The following is a 20841-nucleotide window of genomic DNA, read 5'->3' on the forward strand; positions in this document are numbered from 1 at the left end:
TTAGAATTAAAAAAAAAAATTATTTAGAAGTTTTAAATTAAATTTAGAATTTTAAAATTAATTTTAGGAGCGGGATGTTGGGTTATAGGGGATAAGGGTGGGAAGTGTTTTAAAAATGTTTATATATTTTTGAATTTAAAAAAAAAATTATTTAGAAAATTTAAATATAATTTAGAATTTTACAAATAATTGTAGGAGCGGGATGTTGGGTTATAGGGGATAAGGGTGGGAAGTGTTTTAAAAATGTTTATATATTTTTGAATGTTTAAAAAAATAAATGTAGAAATTTGAAATTTAATTTAGAAATTTAAAATTAATTTTAGGAGCGGGATGTTGGGTTATAGGGGATAAGGGTGGGAAGTGTTTTAAAAATGTTTATATATTTTTGAATGTTTTTAAAAAAAAATTTATAATTTTAAATGCAATTTAGAATTTTATTTTAAATTTTCGGAGTGGGATGTTGAGTTACAGGGGATAAGGGTGGGAAGTGTTGTAAAAAAAATTTTTTAATGTGGAATATGTAATAAATTTAATTTGAAATTTGTAATAAAAATATATTTTTTATATTATCTTTTAGGAGTGGGATGTTGGGTTATAGGGGATGAGGGTGGGGAGTGTTTTAAAAATTTTGATTTATGTATGAATAATTTGTATACAAAATTTAGAAAATTAGAATAAAATTTCGAATGTTATATTTAATTTTAGGAGTGGGATGTTGTGTTATGGGGATAAGGGTGTGGAGTTTGATAAAAATGTGTAAAATGTTGGTAATATTGTATAAAAATTATGTCTAAATTTTGATTTTGATTGTACAATTTAAAAAATTTTTGGGGATTGGGATGTTGGCTTATAGGGGATAAGGGTGGGGAGTGTTTTAAAAATTTATTTTAAATTAGTAATATTGAGTAATTTATATTAAAAAAAATATATTATAATATAATATTTTGGGATACATTTTAGATTGGGGAGTTGGATTTGTAGAGGATAAGTGTGGGTATTGTTTTATGTAAAAATTTAATAATGATTAAAACATTTTTTTTTTTAATATATTTATATTTATATATTTGTATTGCAATTACTCTAATTAAATACATATTGGAGTGGGAATATAAAATTAATTAAGATCAGTATACATGATCTAGTGTAATTAAATATATTTATGAGTGGGAATACTAAATTAATGAAGTTTAGTGTTTTGCACCCACCATAATTAAATATAGATTTGAGTGAGAATAGTAAATTAATTAAGTTCAGTGTCCAGCACTTATCTTAATTAAATATAGACTGGAGTGGGAATAGTAAATTAATTTAGTTCAGTGTCCAGCACCTACCCTAATTTAATATAGGTTGGAGTGAGAATAGTAAATTAATTAAGTTCAGTGTCCAGCAGTTATTTTAATTAAATATAGACTGGAGTGGGAATAGTAAATGTATTAAGTTCAGTGTCCAGCACCTACTCTAATTTAATATAGGTTGGAGTGAGAATAGTAAATTAATTATGTTCAGTGTCCAGCACTTATCTTAATTAAATATAGACTGGAGTGGGAATAGTAAATTAATTAAGTTCAGTGTCCAGCACCTACCCTAATTAAATATAGATTGGAGTGAGAATAGTAAATTAATTAAGTTCAGTGTCCAGCACTTATCTTAATTAAATATAGACTGGAGTGGGAATAGTAAATTAATTAAGTTCAGTGTCCAGCACATACTCGAATTAAATATAGGTTGGAGTGAGAATAGTAATTTAATTAAGTTCAGTGTCCAGCACTTATCTTAATTAAATATAGACTGGAGTGGGAATAGTAAATTAATTCAGTTCAGTGTCCAGCACATACTCTAATTAAATATAGGTTGGAGTGAGAATAGTAAATTTATTAAGTTCAGTGTCCAGCACTTATCTTAATTTAATATAGAGTGGAGTGGGAATAGTAAATTATTAAGTTCAGTGTCCAGCAGCTACTCTAATTTAATATAGGTTGGAGTGAGAATAGTAAATTAATTACGTTCAGTGTCCAGCACTTATCTTAATTAAATATAGACTGGAGTGGGAATAGTAAATTAATTCAGTTCAGTGTCCAGCACATACTCTAATTAAATATAGAATGGAGTGGGAATAGTAAATTAATTAAGTTCAGTGTCCAGCACCTACTCTAATTTAATATAGGTTGGAGTGAGAATAGTAAATTAATTAAGTTCAGTGTCCAGCACTTATCTTAATTAAATATAGACTGGAGTGGGAATAGTAAATTAATTAAGTTCAGTGTCCAGCACATACTCTAATTAAATATAGGTTGGAGTGAGAATAGTAAATTAATTAAGTTCAGTGTCCAGCACTTATCTTAATTAAATATAGACTGGAGTGGGAATAGTAAATTAATTAAGTTCAGTGTCCAGCACATACTCTAATTAAATATAGGTTGGAGTGAGAATAGTAAATTTATTAAGTTCAGTGTCCAGCACTTATCTTAATTTAATGTAGACTGGAGTGGGAATAGTAAATTAATTAAGTTCAGTGTCCAGCACTTATCTTAATTTAATGTAGACTGGAGTGGGAATAGTAAATTAATTAAGTTCAGTGTCCAGCACTTATCTTAATTAAATATAGACTGGAGTGGGAATAGTAAATTAATTCAGTTCAGTGTCTAGCACCTACCCTAATTAAATATATTTTGGAGTGAGAATAGTAAATTAATTAAGTTCAGTTTGTAGTGGGAGTAGTATGTTAATTAAGTTTGGTAAATAGCAATTATTATAATTAAATATAGAGTTGAATAGGAACAGTTAAATTAATTTGTTTTAATTTACAATAAATCTGTAGATTTTAGTTTTGTTGGATAAAAGATAGAAGCTATATCAGAATGCAAATTCCAAATTTTTGTATAAAATAGTAGAAAGGAAAATAAGATTTGTTTTATAGTTGTTGGTATGTATATTAATTACAGAGAAAATATTGTTTATTATTACGCATATTATAATAATTAAATCATTGAAATAAACATGTAATAAAATAATTAATATTTAACATTTGTATTATTGTAATAATTTTTTTATTATGGATATATATTTGTTTAATGTATATTTTGGACATTAATATATCAACAGACAGAATAATAAAATAAAAAAATTCTGATTTTTATAGCTGTTTAATATTTTTAAATTTATATTGTGTACTCTCAATAGTTTTAGACTTTATTTGAATTTATAAGAAATTGTATGTTTTGAAATATATGATAAATATATTTTAATTATTAATATTTATATTAGATAATTATTTTGAAAATGTTTACATTTTAGAATATTTCTTTTTATTTTTAGTTTTGGTATGTTGTAGATACAATATATTAATTATATCATGTTCATACATTTTTTTTGGTAATATATACAGTTTTATTATTATATTAGTAAATATATTTTTTTTATTATATTTATTTTTATAAGTTAAATAATTTTCACATATATAAAAAAATAGGTATTCTTTTTGAGTATTTTATTCTAATGTTTTACTAATTTTTAAAGTAATGTGTAATGTTAAGTAAATAGTTAGGTCATTTATTGGTATTTTTTTAGTTGTTATGTTTGTATGGGTCTTTTATTTTGTAACCGTTCGCTGTTGTTTTGGGTTATTTTGGTAGAATCCAGGTCGCGGTCGGGAGCTGTTTCGCGTTTGAGAAGGTAAGAGTAATTTTCTTTATTATTAAATAGTTTTAAGTGTTTTGTGGAAGTAGTAATGTTGTAATAAGTGTGTATGGATTGTTGTTTTAGAAGTTAGGGTGTTAGTAATAGTTTGTATACGGTTTTATAATTTACGTTGTGTTCCGTGTTTGTGGCTTTGTTAGTGTTTTGTTATTTAGGTGTGTTAAAGTTTTATAGTGTTTGAATAATGTTTGTAGTGATGTTTTTAGGTGCATTATGTGTGTTTGTGTGTGGGTGGGAATGTTTGTTTCTCTTTTGTAGGTTTTACGGAGAAGATATTTTCGTCTCTTTCAAACACCTTTTTTTTTTTAAGGAAGTGTGTATTAGTTGTGTTTACTAATTTTTATTTTACACTTCCTTTATTGTTCGGGTTTCCAGGAGCGGTTATTTACCTTTTTTATATTTTTCGGGATTTTTATGGTTAATGGATTGCCGTTTTTTGGCGTAGACGGTTTTTTCGAAAAACAGTTGTATTTTTCCATTTTATTTGGATTCATTTTTGATACCTATGGATTTTGAACTACCTGGATTTATTTGGAAGGAATGTTATTATCCCATTGGAGCAACTACACAGGTACGTTCATTTAAGTATTTTAATTGTGGGTGGGCAAATCTTATATATTTAATATTGTTGTTGTGTACTTGGTTTGTTTAATTATGTTGTCTAAATATATGTAGATATAAATTATTTATATATTTTAGACCACATAATTAAATATGTGATATAATAAAGTGGTTTCTTTATGTTGTGATAGTTGTTTTAGTAGAATTGTGGGTTAATATTTTGGAAAGGGTTTAGAAGAGAGTTTGAGCTATTATATTTAAGTACTCAAGTCCTCTTGTGGATGGGTATAGCTGTACCTGTTGTTGTAGGTAATTATACATTTGAGTAGTTTGTCTAGATTGTTTTGGTTTTAATTGTAGGACAGATTGTTGCATTCTTAATTCTTGGAAACTTTGTTCCTTTTGTATGGCAATTAGTAGTTTTTGTAGTGTTGGAGTTGTTCTCCCAGTAGAAGTTAGGAATGCATTATGCCAGCCCTCGACGGCGTTGTTAGTTTTGGCTTGTTGGTTGAGTGTACTTACATATACATTCCACCAAGGTATTTGGAACTTGGGCTGACGTCTATGGCCTGATCTGTGTAGTCTCCCCACCCAGGTATCCTCAAAATAATCTAAGAGGGGAGATAACTTTACTTCATTTTGTTTGTAGAATGGACTTTCTAATAAAAGATTGTAATGTTCTGCAACATCTGTGGTTGGTACATAAGCTAGGGCTGTTAGAAGTTTTATTTGATGTGCAAAAGTTATGTTTGTGGCATATTCTACACTTAGTGAAGATTTTTGTAAATGTCTCCATATACATTGGTTTAGATGGAAGTAACATCCTTGGATAGCTGTATGGGGGTACAGTTTTAGAATGCAAATTATCATGGCTTGCTCAAAGTCTATGATAATTCTTTGAGGGTAAAAATCATTTGATTCTTGTTTTAGTTTTCCTAGCATTTCATTATATGTTGTGTTTTGTTTGTTAGGTAATAGTGCATAAATTAAAGGTATGGAAGTGTTGTGATATTGACCGTGTATTGTGTAAAGCTGGTAGAATGGTTTTGGGCATATTGTAAAGGTGCCATCCATCATCCATGTTTGGCATTGTTGGAGTTTAGTGATATTGTTTGCAGTAGCAAACATTATGATTCTTTTTTCTGTACTTTTGTTATAAAAAAAAATAAAAGGTTCATTATTGTGGGTGATAGTTAATTCTGGTGGAATGATGATATCTTGAAAAGTTTTAGGGGATGGTATAGTTGTCGTGGTTGATTTTTTGGTCCTAGCAATTGTTCTTTTTATAGAAGCAATTGATGGTAATTGGCCTCTTGTTTCTTTGGGCACTCTAGGTAATAGTTCTTTTAGGATTACACTTGTAGCAGTTTGTGAACCAGTGCTTAATTCTTTGATATTTTCAAGGGTTGATCTGACTTCTATTTCAGAGAGATTGGGTGGATGATTATGCTCTCTTGTATATAGTACAGTTGTTTCTCTTGTTGTTGCTCGTCCGTAGCATTTGTTAGAATAATATTTCGAACACTTCCAGTTCACTTTTCGGTCCGTCTGCTTTTCTTGGGTGTATGTGTAACCCATGTAACACAGTAGGAATTTTCCTTTCTGTGATGTTATAAATTGGGCTTCTTCTGTCATCGTGATGTGTTAGAAATCTGGAAAAAATGTATATGAAAATATATGCAATAGTACTTTATATATTTCTATGAAAATAGGAAACAAAAAACTTTTTTATATATACTTACCAAGTGTTTTTGGTTGTATTTGAATGAAGATGTTCTTTGTAGACAAAATGCTGTTTAGTTGATGTAGTCTCTGAAAGTTAAAGAACATATATGTCAAAGTCAAAGTCAAAGCTTTATTTCGATAAAAAGTCATTATCATAAAAGCAGCTCAGTGTATAAAAAGTTACAGTTAAGAACAACAGTAATAAATTTAAAAAGATTTTATATCTCTGTTCCAACATCTAGGAAGGGCAATAGTTTAAAAAAATGTTTGTTCAGTTAAACTAGCCAACTAGTTGATTAAATTTTAGAGGTTAAACAATGATGGCAGCATTTTCAGTATAAGAAATTTTTCTAACAAAGAATTAAACGGATTGTTTTAGCTTTTTGGCCCGGATAGCCCAAGCCCAGGATAGAAACTTGGCTAGGGCGCAAGCATAGGGTACGCTATTGTCCGAAATAAGTATCCTGATTGCCACATCATGACTCCTAGTCCCCAGCTGACGGCATAGGTTTTTGAGCCAGACCCTCCTTGGAGTAGCATATTCGCCGCACACAAACATAAAATGTGCTAATGTTTCCGGTTTAACAAGACACGATGGGCATAGCTCAGACATTTCCATACAGGATTTCCATCTTTTAGTAAAGGTGTTAAGTGGTAAGGTTCCCATTCTAAATCTAAAATACAAGGCCCTATCAAAGGGTTTTCCAATTGCATCCAGGTACAGTTCCCGCCTGGGGCAGTCTTTGAACCTCAGAAAGTCCTCTGTTAGCCTGCCCAGGGAGGTGCTAGAGTTTCTTTGAGAACAAATCCAGTCCCAATAAAGCTTTTTAAGTGTTTGCTTTGGGGGTGAAGTTCTACTTAGCCATGATTCAAGTTGGCCCAACTTAATTAATAAGTTTTTCATGTCTTTTAGCCATTTGATTTTATACCAGCTTGGTGATGACATGATTTCCTTGAGGCCTCTGGCATATCCGCTTAGTTCTTCTACCCGCCAAATACGGGCCCATAATAATAAAGGGCGAAATTTCGCGATTTCGCCAATCTGGGTACAGCCAAGGTCCATGAATAAAGGAAGTGTCGGGGTGCCTTGTGGAAGGGACATTATTTCTCTGCAGAATTTGTTCTCAGATCTCTGCAGAGCGTCAGTGGACGAAAAGCCCCAGAGTTCCGCCCCATAAAGGGCAGAGCTAACTCCTTTAGCTGTGTAAATCTCAAGGACTGTTCCTATAGGCCTTGTTGTGCTGGAACGTTGCTCTCTTAATAGGGCACCTGTAATCCTTTTGTGGCTCAACAGCATTTTATCTAGGTGTGGCGTCCAGTCCATTTTATCCGAAAGGCGTATCCCAAGGTAATCAAAGACCTTTACTCTTTCCAGAAGCTCAGCGTTTAGGGTGGGGGAACGCACATGTTGTTTCGGTGGATTGAGGACAAGGTACTTCGTTTTGTTAGTATTTATTACCAGACCTCGTTTGGTACAAAATGATTGGAAATTGTCCAAAAGTCTCTGGAGTCCCATTGGGGTTTTGGAGATTAAAAGCGTATCATCCGCGAAGAGGAGGGTCGGTATGCGTTCGCCAGCCAGGGATGGCTCGTCAGATGGATGTTTGAGGAGATGCTCAACCACCCCATTGATGTAGAGAGAGAAAAGGGTGGGAGCCAGAACACATCCCTGGCGGACTCCTCTCTCGACCGGAATACTGCCCGTTTTCTCCCCTCCAGGGCCCCACCTGACCTGGGCAAAGCTGTCCTGGTGTAGTCTGACTAATAGGGATAGTAGATAATGTGGCAGCCCCATGTCAGCAAGTACTTTCCATAATAGGTCCCTAGGTACAAGGTCAAAGGCAGTCTTTAAATCGATAAACGCGAGATAAAGACTGCCCTTGCCTATAACCACAACCTTCCAATATACCATCATGAGCCTGAATGCCTGCTCAATCGTTCCAGTACCCACTCTAAAACCTGCCTGGAAGTCGGAAAGGATTTTATTTTCTTCTACCCAATTTAGGATTCTAAGTAACAGGACTTTGCCGACAACTTTTTGGCTGGTATCTAACAAGCTGATTGGCCTATAGTTAGATGGGTCATCCCTCGAACCTTTCTTATGGATGGGGACCACCTCCGCCCCTTTCCACGATGAGGGAATAGGGGCACCCCTACAGATGGCAACAAGAAGGGAGTGGATCAATTTGCCCCATTTGGTGCTATCGGATTTTAGCAGGTCCCCGGGAATCCCATCAGGTCCGGCCGCTTTTTGTGGAATGATAGAGCTTATTGCGTATTCCACTTCCTTTAGCGTAAAATCAAAGTCAGTGGGGCAGAGTGCATAGTTTGTGGTAGGCAGGGATATAGCAGACCCTCTCCCATTGGAGCCGTCATGGCAGGAGTAGAGTTTGGAGAAGTGGTCCTCCCACACCTGGCTTGAGATGTTACAGGTTAGCAGATCACTGTCTGGTCTATTACGTGCCCTTATAGTGTCCCAAAAATATTTAGAGTCTTTTTTCAGGCTGGCTTCTTTAAGGGTTAACCAGTAGGCATCTTCCCACTCCCTTTTGGCCAACCACAAGACCTTTTTATATTCCCTTCTAGCTATTTGAATTGATAAGGGGGACTTCCCTTTAACTGCCTCAATTAGACATGTCTTGGCCTTTCTGCATGATGCAGAATACCAGTCGTGTCTGCCTTTGGGTTTGGTTAGAGGTTTGATTTTCCCTATAATCCCTTTTACCCAGAAAAGGTCCCCTATAGTTTTTATGGCTACTTCGTAGATAGTTGTTACCTTATCTGCTGCCATAAATAAATCTATGGAGCTGATTACATCTTGTGTGCCATTAATCACCTCTTCAATAGTGGACAATTTATTAGTATTACACAAGATCTTATTCCACTTAAGGCGTCTTCCACAAGAGGAGACAGTAATCTCCTGTGGACAGCTCGGTGGTGCTAGCGGCGCTCTGGTAGACCAAGAATTCATTAGGGTTAGGGAAAGTGAGTTATGATCACTCTCTATGGCAGGAATAACAACCATATCGATGACCGAACTCCAGAGCCCCCGGTCCAGCAGAATATAGTCTATCCTTGTGGAGTGACCAACTCTGTTGAACGTTGGGGCACCCATCTGATCAGAACATGTGCGGCCATTGGCTGCTCTTAATCCAAACTCTAATGTAAGTGCGTTAAGCTGTATTGCACTGCGAGTCCAGCGCTTAATGGGTGGGATAGAGAGGATGGGAATACCCCACCTACTGTCCTCTTCTCCTAAATCGGGTATTCCTTCTAGGGGGAGTGGCTCGTATGTGCAGTTGAAATCTCCTGCTATTATGATATGGCCAGGTTCGTTATGGTCCCCTAATTGGGCCTCAAGTTCCGCTACTGTTGGTGAGATGCACCCATTTTTGGAGCCTCTAACGTAGACATCGTAGAGATCTACAAGTAGTCCCCCACGTTGGCCCGATAGAGAGATACCAAGGATGTCTGGGTTTCCTGCCTTTTTTATGGTTATCCGACAGTTAAGCGAAATGCTTACCCAGATGATAAGCCCCCCTGATGGCCGCCCCTTCCCTGCCTTAGGTTTTACAGCTGGTGTATAAAATGTGACAAACCCGACATGGTGCAGTGGCTCAGTGATCTAGGTCTCTTGGAATACACAAATCTTGTGGGCGTCAATCAGGACGTTCCACTCCGGGAGGCCTAATTTCCTAGAGATCCCCGCAAGGTTCCAACTAAGAATTTTTATCTCGCCATGTGTTGGATCACTGTCGGGGATGGTAATAATTTTAGAATTTGGTGGGTCTACACTGTCCCTAGTAAATATGTGGGCAAGTGGTATTAGGGGTGCCTCTGTTGGGGATTCGGAACATATAGGGAGAGATGTGGCTGGCGGAACATCCTCCATATCGTTATCGGTGATAATGAGATTTATATCTGGACCTTCCATGAAGTTGAGTCAGTCTACCTCATCTAGCACACAGTATCTATTTGGATGAGCGAATTGTGAATACGAGGGGTCGAAAGAAGGGGGCAAGTCCTGCCATGGCTGTTGCAAATGATGGTTAGCGAATTGTGGAGGCTGAAGGGGTTGCTGCCACTGCTGAGCAGCCTGATATAGGGGTGGTAGATGTTGAAAAGGTTGTTGCCACTGAAGACTAGCATGATGTGGGAATAAAGATGAGAATTGTGGTGATTGTTGCCAGTGTTTAGTGGTATGTTGCGGGGGATACACAGACCCTCTGTTAGTTGGAAAAGTAGGCCGATGGGGATTTAGTCTTGGCGGCATGGGAAGGAAATAAGACAGAGGGAGTGGATTAATTTGGGTAGCAGGACCACTATTGGGTGTATTGCATATGTAGCTGGCTGCCCCTATATCCCTAAAGTTAACTGTAATTACATCCCCTGCTATTGTTTTCTTACTCCTGCCCACCCAGTCCCCTCTACGCACTGTAAGAATTTCACCACTCATATTGCTAGGTAAAGGTTTGTGTAGTTGAAGCCACTGAGCACATTTGTTTTTTAGCTCTACAAAGGTTTCTTTTACTCCCTCCTTCAGTGGGGGAACGGCTGTCAGCACAACCACAAAAGGAGAGACTTCCGGTGGCAGGCTAATTGACTTGAAGCGCGCCTGCTTTGGCTTAGAGCCTTCGGGCTTGTTTGTAGAATGAGGAGCTGCAGGGTTAGTAGACTTTCCTGTGAGATCTTTTGCTTGTAAGTTGGTAGTTTTATTTCCACCAGCAGATTGTTGCAAAGCCGAAGTTGGACCCACCGCCTTCGGAGTAGATAGGGGTGGGGATTGAGCAGAAGTATTCCCTGTTTGGGACAGGTGTAATACAGCTGGATCCTTGGTAACTGATGGTATTTTTGCCTTGTTAGATGCATCTTTAGGGGGCTTGACGCAAGGTGAAGGTTTGGGAAGCGTTTCTTTAATCCCTTGTGACTGAATAGACCCAGGCCCATTCATCTTATTAGGCCATTTCGAAGTTATTAGCGACGTGAGTCTGTCAAGTTTGGAGATTAAAGGCTTTATTTGCGCTGCTATTGTGGCCTCAAGGTCCAGTTTAAGATCTGTTACCATGTTTTCAACCCAGCAGGGTATGCCTGACGCCAGGTGCGGGGTAGGCGATATCAAGTTGTGATTCCTTGCTTTAGCTTTAGGTTTTTCCTTAGACTTGGTCTTGGACGCCACCTTTGTAGGAATAGTAACCCTGCCCCCAGTGTCGATAGGTACAGAAAGTGTTCCTTTGTCCATTTGCCCATCTAGGCTTGGCTTTGTCTTTTCAGATGTCTGGCAGACTTCTAGATCTGGGGTAGCCTCAAGATCAACATAAGACGGATCCGAGTCAGATTGGGTGACTGACAAATCGACAACGTTCGAAACTGTGAATTCGCCAGCGGTGGTCAAGGGTAGTGGTAAGGAACAATTAATCAAAGCTTGCTGGGAGGGTGAATTTGCGTTTGCAAGAGAGCCCAAGGAAGAGCGCTTAGCGTTCATGAGGTCCAAGGAAACTCTTTTTTCCAGCAATATAATACTTTTATCGATGGTCTCATTCACCCGTGAAATAAAAAGATCTATAGGTCCAGTCACTTGTGCTACCGCCATGGCTTTTTTAGTACAGCTTCTAGTTCTATTGCGCATAGTTGACATCTGTGGTGCTGGGTCAGATGCAAGAAGGGGCCTCTCAAAAGCGGTAGATGATAGGGCTAGGAGGCGGACACTATGGTGCCGATCATGATCCGGTAAAAAATGTCCCCGTACGACTCGTATCGGGTCTTTTTACCGTACGAATCGTACAAGTGCCGTACGAACTGGCAATCACGATTCGCATGGTAAAAAGTCCATACGAACCGCACTGGGAATCATTCCCCACACGTCCTCGGGTCGGAAAATGTGTCCGACACGTCCTCGGACGATTTACCTTACAAACGTGAAAATCCAAGTCCGACCGAGGAATCACGATCCATCCCGTGCGTCCGAGGTCACAACCGTATGGAAAAAACACCGTCCGCACCGAACTCCTACAGCAACCATGGAGACATGTGCCCGCATACGCGCCCAACACTCCCCCCAGCCCCCGTACGTCCGACACGTACCCCCCGTATATGTATACCCCCACCCGTCTAGGTACACCCCAGTACGTTCCAGTCGAACCCCCACCCCAGTACGTGTCATAGCCCCGTCTACCTACACCCCAGTACGTTCCAGTCGTACCCCCACCCCAGTACGTGTCGTACCACCGTCAATGTACACCCCCCCACCCCAGTACGTGTCGTACCACCGTCAATGTACACCCCCCACCCCTGTACGTGTCGTACCACCGTCCATGTACACCCCAGTACGTTCGAGTCGTACCCCCACCCCAGTACGTGTCGTACCACCGTCAATGTATACCACCCCACCCCAGTACGTGTCGTACCACCGTCAATGTACACCCCCCACCCCTGTACGTGTCGTACCACCGTCCATGTACACCCCAGTACGTTCCAGTCGTACCCCCACCCCAGTACGTGTCGTACCACCGTGAACCTACACCCCAGTACGTTCGAGCCCCACCCCCACCCCAGTACGTGTCATACCCCCCGTGTACCTACACCCCAGTACGTTCCAGTCGTACCACCACCCCAGTACGTGTCGTACCACCGTCAATGTACACCCCCCCACCCCAGTACGTGTCGTACCACCGTCAATGTACACCCCCCACCCCTGTACGTGTCGTACCACCGTCCATGTACACCCCAGTACGTTCGAGTCGTACCCCCACCCCAGTACGTGTCGTACCACCGTCAATGTACACCCCCCCACCCCAGTACGTGTCGTACCACCGTCAATGTACACCCCCCACCCCTGTACGTGTCGTACCACCGTCCATGTACACCCCAGTATGTTCCAGTCGTACCCCCACCCCAGTACGTGTCGTACCACCGTGAACCTACACCCCAGTACGTTCGAGCCCCACCCCCACCCCAGTACGTGTCATACCCCCCGTGTACCTACACCCCAGTACGTTCCAGTCGTACCACCACCCCAGTACGTGTCGTACCACCGTCAATGTACACCCCCCCACCCCAGTACGTGTCGTACCACCGTCAATGTACACCCCCCACCCCTGTACGTGTCGTACCACCGTCCATGTACACCCCAGTACGTTCGAGTCGTACCCCCACCCCAGTACGTGTCATACCCCCCGTGTACCTACACCCCAGTACGTTCCTGGCGCACCCCCAACACAACCTCCTAAGTACGGAGCGCACCCCATGCCCCAACATCACAACCGCATGTACGAGTCGTACAAAGCCACACACAAGGACATAATCGTACAACCAAATGGCCCATGTACACACCGTACACACGCTCAAAACGCACGTACACAACAAGGACAAAACAAAACAACACAAGAATACACCATTCGAAAGGCACACAGCCACTAAACATGGCCAACAACCACTAAAAGAACACAATCACTGACCTGCAACTGTCAAAAACAAACAGAGGACCAATACACCACCACTCCTTATAACACACCCACCCAAAATTCAAACACTGCCACACCCACCCATGGACCAATGAAAAGGGCCCACACACACAAACCATGAGCCTTTGCAACAGACTCACTGCTGCCAGACACCACAGAACCAGACTACAAGCTACACCACATCTTACACTTGCACACCTTCACACGACCACCCTCACAAACACCCTCTCATCACATTCACACACACACACAACCATCCACACCCCCCCCCAACATCCACACACCCCCCACACCCACACCATCCCCACCCACACCCCTCACCATGCCCACTACCAAGAATCCAAAGTTCAGTCACCGAGAGTTGGAGGTCCTTGTTGATCAAATCCTCAGAGTCGAGCCACAGATCTTTGGAACATTGGTCAGAAGCACCAGCCAGGCAGCCAAAACAGCCATGTGGCAGACCATCGTCGATGCTGTGAATGCTGTTGCGGACACCAGGAGGACCAAGCAGGATTGCCAGAACAGGTGGTACGATCTGCGGAGGAGGGTCAGAGCCAAGAGGCAGGAGGAACACGACCAGGCCAACGCCACCGGAGGAGGGCCCTCCCGCAGAGCCGTACAGTACCATCCCTGGGAGGAGAGGGTGATGGCCATACTGCCGGTGGAGGCAGTTGAAGGAGTAGAAGGACTCCGAGACCCGGGTGAGTACACAAACAACGCACCTCACATGGGGGGAACTGCAACCACAACCAAAATTAATAACAGGCACGCAACCACCACAAGCCATCGCATGACTCAACCACACTCCATGAGCAGGCACATGCCACTACTGCCACCATGCCCCATGCACCCAGCTGGACAATGTCAAGTCACAGGCCACAGAAGACAACAACACATGACACGGTAACCCGGATGGCGGGAGGCTGGGCACCAAGAATCACATAGTGCGACTCCAAAGCAGACAACAATGCCCTCTGCCCATATGGCCTAGGTCACAGCCAGACAAACACTGTGTGCCAACACAGGAATGACTTGCCAGCAAATGGCGGACGCCTTGCATCAACACATGGGGGTGAAGGCACTGTTTTGCACATGACAGCAGCTAATGAACAGCCAACATTGTGAAAGAGTGGCAGCACACACCACCACAGCAGCAGCAGCGCACAGACACACAGCAGACAAAATGGGTGCCTGGAGATCAGAAACAAACTCACATCAACAGGCCAAGGGCCACTCAAAGATCTGCTAACAGTGTGTGCCCAGGAAGCTGGGCCAAGGTGACAGAGGGTGACACACGGAGGGAGGGAGAGGGGGACACAGAGGGAGGGAGAGGGGGACTGAGAGGGAGGGAGACGGACAGAGGGAGGAGGCTGACACACAGAGGGAGGGAGAGGGGGACAGAGAGGGAGGGAGAGGGGGACAGAGAGGGAGGGAGACACAGGAAGATGGACAGAGGGAGGAGGCTGACACACAGAGGGAGGGAGAGGGGGACAGAGAGGGAGGGAGAGGGGGACAGAGAAGGAGGGAGACACAGGGAGAGCAAATCAGTCCTTTGGTGTGTGGGAATGTCTGCTCGTCAGCAGGTGGACTGCTTGCATGTAGACAAGGGTGGCCAGTGCCAGAACCCCCCCTCTTCATCATGGCAAAACGCAGGGCCATGTCACAACCTGTACACGAGCACAAGGACAGCCACCTGCATCATATAAGTGTGTGGATCCACTCCATGTGCACATGTACAGTGCTACAAGGAAGGCGCAAATGCATGGCTCGCCACACATGCACACTCCACTGCTGACTGCAGTCACACTTGACGCAGCAAGTAAGACTGTGCCACACATAGTTAAAGGGGCCAAATTGGTGCCCAAGGGACACACCCATGCACAAGTGCACTGTGAGTGGAATGCAAGACAGATCCTAATTCCAAGAGGAAATGTGCCAACTTTGTAACGGATGAAACATGGATGTTGCATGGATCAAAATTAACATTTTCTCTCTCACACACAGGTCAACGTCGTGCTGCACCCCCCAACACTGGGGGGGAACACTCACAGGACCCGGATCTGCAGGAGACCGATCCCACCGGCAGCGACCACTCTCACCACTCTGCGGACGACCCCGACCGACCTGGCCCCTCTGGTGTCCAACCACCTGCAGCACCTGCGTCAGGTACAACCGTGCCAACCACCACCCCCACTCCTGCCACATCCCAGGAGACACCCAGGATCCCTGCCCCAACACCACAATGCAGCCAGGCTCGCCAGGAGGGACACGGTGTCCCGGGCACCCAGGAGGAGGCAGGCGACAACGCCAATGCCACCCCTCAGGGGTCCCGGAGACCCGATGTTCCCACAAGTGCAGGCCAGACGCAAGTGGGCAGGGGTGGTGGGAGTGGAGGACGGCGGAGGCGCGAGCCTGACCAGTTGGCTGGGGATCCGGTATTTTCCCATGTCCGTAACATCCTGGACTCATACCGGCAGGACACCACGGGCATGGCCCAGGTTGTGTCCGTCCTCGAGGGGATCAAGGTCCAGCAGGCCCAGCAACATGCGGAGCTAATAGCCTGTCTACAGCTACACCAACGGAGGATGGAGGACAGACAGGCTGAGCAAGTGACGGCGTCCCAGGGGATTCACGCTGAACTCCGTCGGATGGCCGACACCATGGCCGACCCTCCCTGTGCCAGAAGGCGGAGAACATCACCACCCACAGGGAGGGATCATGAGGAGGAGGAGGAAACATCCGACGGAGCATCCCAGACGTCGTCACGGCCTGCTGCTGAGGTTCCCCGCAGGAAGCCGGGTCATCCACGGAAAGGACCGTGAGGGTGGCTGCTACATCACCATCTCCCAGGACACCTGGCCTGGCACCTGGCCCACTGGAGCAACAGCATCACAGCATCAAGAGACATTCTCTGCCACATGGCCCTGCTGGTCACTGGCTGACCAATGTTGACAAAGACTGTGGCATGGACTCTGAGGATTTCCAATGGCAAGGACACCAACTCCCCTACTGAACTTTGGATTCCCTAATCCCGGAAAGCCCCTCACTTTGTCCCCCCCCCCCAATAATAAATCACACTATTAAGAGTAGATGCCTGCTGGTAGCATTATTACCTAACATGTGTCTTGTACAGTCTAAACATGCCTGAGTCATCTGTTCACTTCAACCATCCACACCCTGGGGCCTGAGTCTGGCACAGGACACATGGGTCACAGTTTATTAGGCAAGACAGACATGGAGCACCATACACACCCGTGATGGTCAGAACCAGCTGAGGGGGTGGCCGAACAACCGTGCTGACAGACACATTGAGTACAGCAACAGTCATGCGCAGAGGTCAGGGATCCTGGCCCGTGTCCTGGGGGGCACCCAGGTATGTGTAGACAGGTGGCAGAACCATGTCCTGCAAGCTTGAGTCCGGTGGATGCAGAGAATGGGGTCATGGACAACGTTGGATGCATGGGGATGGCACATGTCACAATACCCACACAGTCATGGACATCATGCCCAATACACAGTCTCAGCACACACACACAGCTTGCATCTTGCCACTCGAAACATTGACACATAGCCACAATCAGGGAATACCATGCCAGACATGCAGGATGCACCGTGCCAACACACCAGCATTGACTGAGAAGAGGCACCTTGGAGGCATAGGGACACCTTTATTAGTCATGTTTTTGGGATTGCAGAGGCAACTTGAAGTACACATGAACACATCATGTGGAGTAACATGTGGCTCCAACACTGGCACCCCCCTTCTGCAGCACAAATGCGTGATAGCCAGGGAACTGGCACACAAGCGTCGGCTAACAGCTAAACACCCACAGCTGCTCACGGAGAGCCTGCCATACACCATACATCCGCTGATGTGGAAGTCCCACGCCATGTCAAGACAATGTTAACCGTATGTGTCCGAGGGCAGTGTCACACACATTGATGCCATCATCACAATCCACTATCCCATCACTGATGACTGACAACCAGGCAGCCCATCTATTCAGGTGTACCCAGCTGCATGTCGTGTCCCATGGGGATGCCACATGTCTGCAGAGGAACCAAACCCCGACCGGGGCAGTGTGCACACATCGTGAACAACTGCCACACCCAATACACCCCAGATGCATCCCTTACCCCATGGAGACTTCCAAACGTGTCCGTGCCTGTAACGCTGAGTCAGCCCACGATGTCATGTCCATGAGGAATAGCAGTGCCACAACAATGCAACCAGCAAACGGCATGCGCAGGTACCTGGGGAAGAGAGACACACAAGAAGTCAGCCACAAAAAGCACAGCCACTTGCATGTGCAGTTACTCGACACATGTATGGATGACAACATGCTAGGTCACAATTATGACTGGGGAAATACTACCATCACTGCCACCATCACTCCAGTGACACACCCACACACACCTCTGACCCACGTGCCATACATGCAGGTGGAGACACACATCACAACGCATGCCACACGGGGACCAATGCGTGCACACTCAGACCCTGGTACTCACCACTAAGCAAAGAAGTCGCGTATGAGCCGAGTCCGGATGTCCTCTTGCGGCTCCACATCCTCCACATCACTAGCCCCATTGCCAAGCCCTTCGTCCTCCACGGGTGGATGGTCCTCGTCATGTTGATTCAGGATGAGTGGCACAGCTCTTTCAACTGCCATGTTGTGCAGCATGCAGCAGACCATGAAGATCTTGCAGACCTTCGCCGGGGCATAAGGGAGTGCACCGCCGGTCTTGTGGAGGCACCGGAATCGGCTCTTCAGCATGCCAAACGTCCTCTCTATCACTCGCCTTGTCCGGCCATGGGCGGTGTTATAGCGGAGCTGGGCCGGCGTGATGGGGTTGCGGAGAGGTGTCAGCAGCCAAGGCATGTTGGGATAGCCAGCGTCCCCTACATGGGAAGCACATGGACATCGTTAGAACTGGTGTAGCGGTCGTGCTGGTCGGCTATACAGAATACAGGACAGACAGACTGTACCCACCAACAACACATGCCCGTTCGTTGCGCAGCTGCATCATCATATCAGGCATCCCGCTACGCCTCATGATGTAGGCATCGTGTGCTGATCCTGGGAAACGAGCACAGACATGTGAAATCACCATATTGGACAGACACACCACAAGGGCATTGATGGAGTGGTAGTGCTTCCGATTGCGGTACGCCACCTCCCGTGCGTGTGGTGGTACCAAACCTACATGTGTCCCATCTATGGACCCAATGACATGGGGCATCCCTCCCAGGGCATAGAATCCACGCTTGACCTCAGTCATCTGTTCAGGGGTTGGGAACTTGATGAAGTCATCCAGGTGAATCAACATGGCCTCCAAGAAATCATGCAGCACACCGCTGAACATGCTCTGGGACATGCCACCAACATGAGCTATGGTATTTTGGAAGGTACCCGTGGCAAGAAAATGTAGGGCAGCCATTACCTTCAGCTGGGGTGTCAGTGCCGTAGGATACCTGTGCTGCGGTTGCAGGTGTGGTGCCAGTCTCGCCGTCAGCTCCAGAATCAACGGTTGGGTGAAGCGGTAGAGGCGGATCCTGTCATTCTCCTGCATGGTAGCCAAGTCTGGAATTCTTCGGGCAACAGGAGGCGCTCTGCAGTAATTTGGAAGTGACAAGGAAGAGTGAGTGCACTACGAGAACAACTCATGTCTACTGAGCACATGTAAATCTGGCAATACACACATGCCACATAGGGAGTCAGGCATGTGCTACATGCCCAGGACACGTATGGATGCAAGGTGACACTCCTTCCAAGACCCAGCTACACACGGTGATTGAGAACCTCCCCATGCCACGCCATGGAAATAGCTGTGTCCCAGTGCAAGTGCACTGCCCGACGCAAGACAGGAGTGACATACACCCACACATCAGCAGAAGTGTGATGCCGATTGCAGAGACTGGTAGCGGAACACTGGAGCCACAGGTCACATGACATTACACTAGTCCAGCCCACACACCTTGCCATGAAGGTGCACATGTCATGACTCACCACACATTCCTTGTGAGTTTGCTGACATGGCCTTGTCACGCTACTCCGTGTCCCATGCATACATGTGCACCTCACATCCGATAACACATGTGGCATGGTGTTGGGAACAGTGTGCAATGACAATCTACACACAGCCACATGTTGGTTGCTGCAACGGCTGCAGCTTTTGAGGGTGCTACAACATCAACCTGATGTAAATCCCGGACACATATATGACATAGTCACATTGTGCACTGTGGGTAGTGACGAGTCATGTGTCATGACCCCTGTACCGGGCATCATGGGACACTTCCGTGTGTTGGTGTCCGTGCCATGCCAGTGACGCTCACCCCAAGTGCGCAGTCCCACATGCACACATGTCAAAGTAGTCAAGGGCATGCCTGGCACACATTGCACCCTCACACAGTACACATGTACACATCTCATCATACATCTGGTGCCTTCTCCACTCAGGAGGCATGTTCCACATCACAGCCTGTGACACCTGTGCCCCACACATGTAGTAATGCACAGACGATGCCTTGATGTCCATTCCTGGACAAGTATGTCCATCCATGGACAAGTATGTCCGCCCTATTCCTACATGTGTGTCGCCTATCACCACAGTGATGTGTATAAACCGCCGTACTGCTGCTGAGAGGGCCTGTGCATGTTCCCAAATCACTGTGGGAGTGCTGCCGTATGTGTACCCATCGTGATGGCGAGCGTACAGGCATTTGTACGGTCCGTAGCACTACGGGTACGCATACGCGTGCAGACCCATAGTGATAGTGAGCGTAGATGCGTGTGTACGGCCCTATCACTATGGGTCTGCACGCGTATGCGTACCCGTAGTGTTACGGACCGTACACACGCATCTACGCTCACTATCACTACGAGTACGCATACGCGTGCCGACCCATAGTGATAGTGAGCGTAGATGCGTGTGTACGGTCCGTAACACTACGGGTACGCATACGCGTGCAGACCCATAGTGATAGAGAGCGTACATGCGTGTGTACGGTCCGTAACACTACGGGTACGCATACGCGTGCAGACCCATAGCGATGGAGAGCGTAGGCATGCATGTACGGGCCGTTGCCATGCATTTGGGGTGCCCTAGGGCCCCGAAACGCACCGTACCTGTGTGTGATGCTCCAAATTACATAGGGGACAAGTATTAAGGCCTACATGCATGCTGGTTGTCATGGAGACCAAGTTCAAAATTAGAAATTGTTCTGGAAGGTGCACAGCAGAAGTCAGTTGGAATTCTTCTACTTTGTTGCAATGTGTTTGTGGGGCTGACATCATGCAGGAGAATGAAACCGATAGAGAACCCACAGACTGCTAGGTTTGAAGGGATTGGTGGAAACATAGGATGCAAATGTGAGTGACCAATCACTCTGTAC

The 20841-nt window shown here is 44.7% G+C and overlaps 1 long non-coding RNA gene across 2 annotated transcripts in view; it reads right to left on the minus strand.

Annotated features, from left to right (window-relative positions):
• LOC146812708 (uncharacterized) overlaps positions 1–20841 on the minus strand; it is a 256230-nt gene that overhangs the window by 90899 nt on the left and 144490 nt on the right. The window contains exon 2 of one of the 2 annotated variants that reach the window (XR_014966887.1): positions 6000–6069. The exons of the other annotated variant lie outside the window; for it this stretch is intronic. This is a non-coding gene — a long non-coding RNA (uncharacterized LOC146812708). The remainder of the gene's footprint in view (positions 1–5999; positions 6070–20841) is intronic. 2 annotated transcript variants of the gene reach the window in all.

This window comes from Triturus cristatus, chromosome 7 (genome assembly GCF_964204655.1).
Source record: "Triturus cristatus chromosome 7, aTriCri1.1, whole genome shotgun sequence".
Taxonomy (NCBI): Eukaryota; Metazoa; Chordata; class Amphibia; order Caudata; family Salamandridae; genus Triturus; species Triturus cristatus.